Source organism: Mastomys coucha, unplaced genomic scaffold (assembly GCF_008632895.1).
Source record: "Mastomys coucha isolate ucsf_1 unplaced genomic scaffold, UCSF_Mcou_1 pScaffold23, whole genome shotgun sequence".
Classification (NCBI taxonomy): domain Eukaryota; kingdom Metazoa; phylum Chordata; class Mammalia; order Rodentia; family Muridae; genus Mastomys; species Mastomys coucha.
In genome coordinates this window covers 33,492,991-33,500,624 of record NW_022196906.1, presented here as the reverse complement: position 1 = coordinate 33,500,624, position 7,634 = coordinate 33,492,991, and the positions used below count along the sequence as shown (strand labels likewise).

The window sequence follows — 7,634 nt, the reverse complement described above, 5'->3', positions numbered from 1 at the left end:
GATATAATAATAATAATAATAGTAGTAGTAGTAGTAGTAGTAGTAGTAGTAGTAGTAGTAGTAGTAGTAGTAGTAGTAGTAAATCGCTTTTGTGATATAGCATCAATCTTGCCATCGACCTCTGTTGATAAATCCTTAACCCAGAGAGTGAGCTTCACTAATGTTGGTATTTTATTAGCTTAGTCTTAATTGTTGTTATTTGCCTTTTTTGGAAGTAATATCTACTCAGAAAAGAAGGTCTCTCTTACAGAAGCTTCATCACTATATGTGAGACAATCTTAATCAGAAAGACAAAAACTACAAAAAAGAAAAAAGGTACAGCAATTGAACAAGAGTATTGGCATATCTCTAAAGGGTATTGACACTTTCTCTCATATATACATATATGTATATATTTTTCTTGGGTAACAGTTGACAAATTTAGTTATAATTTTTTAAACTAATTTCTTCTTTTTAAAAATTTTAGATCATAATATAATTACATTTCTCCCTTGCCTTTCTTTACTCCAAACCATCCTATATATCCCTTCCCACTCTCTTTCAGATTCACGGCCTCTTATTACTCTAATTGTTATTGCATGCACACATATATCTGTATATACACATCTATTCCTAATTATAACTTCATCTATATTACATCACTTGTGTATTACTGATCATTTGCCACTGGAAAACCATTGGTGTGCCATTCTCTGGGGAAGAAGTTCTCTCCTGCTTCCAGCTTTCCTCAATTGCCTATAGTTCTTCCCGTTCTAAAATCTACATACACAAAGAACTAAGCTCTGCTTTGTGCACAAAAATGTGTTTTGACAGACATGCGTATTATGGACTCGTTAAACCCAGCTAATTTACACATATGTTATCTTGCTTGTATTTTGTGATGAAAACACTGAAAATCTATTCTTAGTACTCTTCAAACATATAGAGCATCATCAGTAACTATAGTCACTATGCTCTTCAAACATATAGTACATCATCAGTAACTATAGTCACCATGCTAGGCAATAAATCTCTCAAAACAAGTTCTCCATCATAACTGAAATTTTTATTCCTTAAACAACATTTTCCAAAATACAAACACCTTATTTTAGTTTCTACATTTTTTCATGTGTGTTTGAGAATTGGAGCCTTTTAGCTTCCATAATTGCTGTTATATACTGAACATTTGCTTTCTAGCCTGGCAGTATTCATTTTATGACACTGCAGATTATTCCTATACTTCCCAGTTATCTGACATTCTGCATTGTACGGTTGAATATACTTCATTATCCATGTGAGACATATTTTCATTACCCATTACTCTATTAAAGGACACTTAAGTCAATGAAAATAACAGTGTACACATTTTTAGCATATCTTTTATACATTCTTACTAATCTGATAATGGGATTTAATGGGGATTTGGGGGGACATATGATAATTTTTTCCTCATTAAATATAGATTTTAATTAAATCCTTCTAATTCCCAGTATCATGCTTGGTATGTAATGGTGTAACTTCCTTCACAAAAAGGAGAAACTGCACAAATTTTTACTCTGGACATACATTTATCTGGATTGTGGTCTGCCTCTGACCTATGCATCTGCCTTTTAGTGACCATTTTTATTTGAAAAGTTAACTTAAGTACTCTCATGATGGCCTGATCATTACAAATTCTTATCTAGGTTTGCTTCATAGTTGGTGGATTATCTTAGAGGACTAGGGACTAAACCTAAGGGACACAATTAGAATTTAACCTAATGGCTGAAGAGGTAAGGGTGGACCCAGTCTGAACAATGTATTCTTGATGGCCTTTAACTTCTTTTTTTTCATATGATAATTTTACTTTGGGTTTCTGGAAGAAACTTAATAGCATTTTCAGAAATGGATGTGTCTTAATTTGCATTCGTACTGCATAGTTGTTGCTTTTACTCACTCACATGTGTTACCTTTCTCTTTGTAACCTAATGCCTTCGTCGTAGTAGCTATTCTCCTAGGTAGGGCATGATGATTCATTGTGATTTTGATTTGCATTTCTTACTGTTATTAGACTTATATTAGAGTATAGAAAAAAATGTTGCCCTCTCCCCCAACTTCACAAATGCTGAGTATCTTTCAAACGTGCAACACTTACAAGAACTTCTTTGATTGTGTGAAGTACTCGCATTGATGCTATCTCATTCTATACAGAGGAGATTATAAACAGAGTAAGTAAGCTATTCCTTTTGATAATAAGCTGCACAACTAGAATTAAATAGACTGACGACTGACTCCAGTGCTCTTGTTATTAGCATCTTCTTCTTATAGGCATAATTAACACAGAGCAACCACAGAGAAAAGAAATAACTGACTGTGCTTGGAGTATGTCATTGATGAGGGTTTTGGGTGACAAAGTATTGTGTGAGCTAAGCTATGAGGACTAAATAAATCTGGATGACGAGTAAAAGTCACGAAGAATGGGACAGTGAGCAGAACCAGAAAACACTGAGGGTGGCACTGAGCCATAATGTGCACATTGATTTAAAATAGAACTGTACAGTGAGTGTAAAAAGTGAGTAGTTGGGAAGGATTTCATGAAGAAGGAGTGTAGAGGGTGACAAAGTGAAGAGTAACCACATTAGTTGGTTTCATACCATGAAAGATCCTATATCGAGGTGAGTTATATATCCTGTTTTACCAAATAAAATATTACATGATGCTTCAAACCACACAGTCCCCAATGTATTCTTCACTGTAAAAGATATTACATGTACATTTAATCTTCTATGAATCTAAGGAGAACTTATTAATACCAATAGAGTTGTAAGGGTCTGAAATTTACTGAAAGAATTTCCCAGACTCAAAACATATGCAAAAACGAAAAGTACTTATTTTGTGGAAAACAGCCAGCATGCAGGGGTCAGCCAATCACATAAAATGGCAATGACCAGATGCGCTTACTGGCTCCTATGGGAATTTTATGGATGGTGAGGTCATTTTTAATATGACTGGCTATGTCAGGCCTCAGAGAAATTCCAGGAACTGTCTCAGTCCTCAGGCTGCCTATCTCTGTCAGCTAGGTTGTTAGGGCTGTTACTGATTAATGGCCAATTATCTGGTTTGTTTGTTTGTTTGTTTGTTTTTGTTTGAGAAGGCTTGCCTACTTCTTTGGGAAACTGAAGCTTAAGGTATAACATGGCTGCCTGTTCTAAAATGGAGTGAGTTAGGTCCTCTCAGAATGAGTGACTAAATTAATCAAGTATGCATTTATTTCTAGCCAATGTCAAGATTAGAGTGGGACAAATATTTCATTAATAAAACTAAGAATACTCATCTGTCTTGTACTCCCATGAAATATTCTTACTACCCAAAGCACAATCTAGCTCCAAGGTTTCAAGGACCCTTTTTTCTCCATTATCTTAGGTAATGCAAGAACCTCATGGCAGGATAAGAGTGAGATCCTACAACAGATCATGAAATTAGTTTCTCTGACCTTATTTGTATCAAGTGTATTATTTAAGCTTGTTTTTCTCCAATTCTAGTAAAGTGTTCCATTTTGTTCTATAAGATAACATAAAGCAGTCAATATCATGGGTTCCTTATTTTTCAAGCTTACACTAATCATGATTAAATATGATAGAAATGCTAAATTCTGTAATATAATAGGGATGCTGGATTTTGTGATAATAACTAAAGATTGAGGGGTAAGCCATCAGTAAAGTGAATGCCTATCTAAAACATTCTAAGTAAACATATACCCCATCACTCAGGATCAGATAAAAAGATGCTCTCATTTTGGGGCAGAATTTGACACAATGAGTAGGATGTGTTTGATGCTCAGAATTCCGAGATAAGTAAACCAAGAAGATGCTGGAAATGTGGGTCACAGATCTGGGCGATTATTGACACTGAGTTTAATATACTAACAATCCATCCTCTAGTTAGTGATCTGAATCCTCATGGTACTTGTTCTTCTTGGAATTGTGATGATGTTAATAACCTGGGAAGGGATAATGGTCTAGACCAGTTTGGTCTGTGGCCCTGCCTGTGAGAGATTTTCTTAACTGGGTTGATTGAATTGGGGAAACTCACCATGAAAGTGGGTGGCACATCAACAGAGTCCTAGAATTAAAAACAAACAAACAAACAAAAACTAGAACAGGAGAAAACTGGCATGCTTGCTTTATTTAATTGCTCTCTGCTCTTGACTGAATATAATGTGACTAGCTTCTTAATTTGCCTGCCAGATTTAATGGTGATTTTGAATTGTAACCCAAGCCTTTTCTTCCTTACATTGTTTTTGTTGAGAATATATTATATCAGCTGCGCAAAGGAAATCAAGACAGTCATCCTTCACAGAAATTAAAACAATTCTCTTGTCTACTTCTGCTAATTACTCAGGTACTGTGCTCATTGATTGAGTGATAGCATAACTTAGCATTTAAGCAATATTTATAAATGGTATTTGTTTGCAAAAAATTGAAAAAACTGCCAAGATTCCATTTGATTAATTTGTATTAATCTAATGTTCTACATTATTTTTCAGAGCCATTTGGGGTTTTAAATATTTTCTGTATCTTGTTAATAATATTCATGTAAATAATGAAATATGATTGTATTTATCCTACATGCATTTCTATTCTCAAACTCCTTAAATATTTCCTCATCACATGACCTCCAAACTTCATGTCTTATTTCAAATTACAAAACAAAACTAAAAACAAACAGACAAACAAACTCCCAATAGGCCAGGAAGTGCTTCTCAGGGTCATCTACTAGAACATGAGAAATCTACCAGTGGCTGCATCTTCAATTAAAAAGTGACCACGCCCCCACACACACCAAAATTGAAACAAGACAAAACAAAATAAAACAAACAAATACATAAAACCTAACCACTGACTGTATGAATTGAGGCCAATTGCTATCTGTGCTAGGATTTCTATAGAATGACTTGACCTTTGCAGGTGTTATGCATATAACCACAGCATTTCACAGTACTCTTCTATATCCTTATGTTCTTATAGTCTTTCTATCTATTCTTTCTGCAAATTTCCTGAGCCTTGGTTGTTGTTGGTTGAATATAGGTTTCTCATTGGGACTGAGCTCTGAGTCTCTTTTTCTGAGCCCCTATACACCTTTCTATTGACTGCTATTGACTGCATAAGACTCTCTGCTAAATATGGTTGAGAGTAACTCAGGTCTATGTGTAATAAACATAAATGTCTAGAAGGCATTGAGACAGCACTGATATTCAGCCAAATAACAATAGCACATTTCTATGAGCTCTTCAACCTTTTGGCCAGGCTTAGAGTACCAGGTATGAAATTCTATCCTTGAAACATGCCTTAAATTTAACTGAAAAATAGTTGGTTACTCTATAGCAATTGTGCCACTACTGCATTAGTAGATTTACTATTGACGTACTAGTAGGTCAATATTGTAGTATTCACAGTCCAATGCTGGGTAAGACTGCATAGCACTTTCCAATAATATAATAGCCAGCCAATAGGAAGCTTCCTAGTTGCTTAAAATTGACTTCTCTATGTCCTTCAGCAAAACTTTGTCATGTCTTCAGAAATAGGTCCTTACTATATGGTCACGATGGGTAACCAATGCAAATGGAAATGTCCTGTGTTGTTTTAGAGACTTCTGGGGCTTCCTTGACTCTTAATAACTCTTAAGAAAGTACCCTGTATCTTGTACTATTTTCATCTAATAACTCAAGTCTTCTGGGCACAACATTGTCTACTCCTATGGAGCAGTTATCCCCCCTCCTCTCTCTCTCTCTCTCTCTCTCTCTCTCTCTCTCTCTCTCTCTCTCTCTCTCTCTTTTTAGAATTGTACTTTGAAAATGGCTTACTAATTAGGATTCCATTAGGATTTCTTATACTTTTAGTTTTGGTTAATAAATCCACTCTCCCTTACTGTTCTCCATCCTTCATTAGTCCTTAAATTCTCAGTTTTCCCACCCATTTTTTCTTTTCACGTGTGACTTACTACCTTTGAGTTTTTCTTTTAAAATGGACTATAAACTGATAAGCTTCCATACCCCTTTTCTTTAAATTCTTGTCTCTCCTTTACTCCTTAATTTTCTGTTTGCTCCCACATCCCTCACTGATAACAAATTTCTGTCATATTCCTCTTTAGTACTTTTGTTTTATTCTTTTAATCTTTTCTAATAATCTTTTATTCTCCCTTTAACGTACCCCTAAGCCCTCTTTCTAGTCTTTTGACATCATCCTTTGCGCTAAGTTAAATACACAGGTGCTCGCTCCAGCAGCACATATACTAAAATTGGAATGATATAGAGAAGATTAGCATGGCCCCTGGGCAAGGATGACATGCAAATTCGTGAAGCGTTCCATATATTTTTTTTTAAAAAAGTTAAATACACAGACAAAAATTTGAAGCTAGTATCTACATATGAGGGAGAACATGTGGCATTTGTCTTTCTGAATCCGTGTTTCCTCCTCATCCAGTATAATTTTTCTAGTCCCACAGCTTTAACTTCAAATTTCATTTTTCCTTGAAGCAGTGCAATATTTGATTGAGTATACATGCTGCATTTTTTCCTTGTCCACTCATCTGTTCTTGGATATCCAGGTTTATTCCATTTCATACCTGTCAATAGAACAGCAGTGAGCATGAATGTGTAAATCTCTCTGTAGGAGTAATCTATCTACCTTACTGGTGTGTTGAAAATACTGAATCAAAAAAGTCTAATAAGACACTCACCAGAGTCCCTGGTACATATTAAAATCTTAAGCAATAACATATGAGATCTTTTTTTTTTTTTTTTAGACTCTAATACTAATCTTCAACTACATCTGATAATTCCACTTCCCTTTTAAATGTGGAATTAAAAACTAGAGGAAATGGTTTAGAAACTCAAATATTTGTCATACAAAATGTATCTATTAAATTTATTTTTGAGCTACTCTTATATTTTACAAAGCATAATTTTAATTTATAAATCAAAGAATCATTATAAGTTGTAAATTAAAACTTTAGTGATCTAGCTGTCTTTTCTAATATGAATTCTTAATTTTTTGAATCATCAGAAACATTTATCTGTAAATTAAGCTATAACATTTAATGAAAAAAAGAGACCATGGATTTGAAAGAGTGAAGATGGTGTATGGGAGGACTTAGAGATAAGAAATGAAGGAAGAAATAATGGAATTACATATCAAAAGTAAAATATTTTAAATAAGATTTATTTTTGATAAGTGTCACCTATGTAAACTTAAATTTTCATCTCTACAGCTTCAGCAGCTCATGTCCTGTGTTTCCATTTCCTGCATTGAATGTACTCTTCAAACTTTCCTATGTTAGTTTTCTGTTACCTTCTTAAGCTTAGCTTTTTCTCTTAGCACTTAAGATTGGCTTACAGGATCTATGGACTAATCCTGGTGACAGCATTTTCTCTCCTATTTTTTTCCTTTGCTTTAATTTAAATTAATGATGTTAGAACTTGTACATCGAGTTTTTTTCTTTTCTCCCTCTTATTTTTAATTGGTTATTTTATTTATTTACATTTCAAATGTTATCCCCCTCATAGAATCAGGGGGTAGGGGATAGAGAGATTGCAGAGGAGAAACAGGGAAGGGGGATAACATTTAAAATGTAAATAAATAAAATAACCAATTAATTCATAATTTAGGCATTTATTA

At 34.2% G+C, this 7,634-nt stretch overlaps 1 non-coding gene across 1 annotated transcript; it reads left to right on the top strand.

The window, feature by feature from the left end:
- Nucleotides 1-6,225: 6,225 nt before the first annotated feature.
- On the top strand, nt 6,226-6,332 carry LOC116074012. The gene has a single exon (XR_004112004.1). It is a non-coding gene; the product is annotated as a U6 spliceosomal RNA (small nuclear RNA).
- Nucleotides 6,333-7,634: the final 1,302 nt, after the last annotated feature.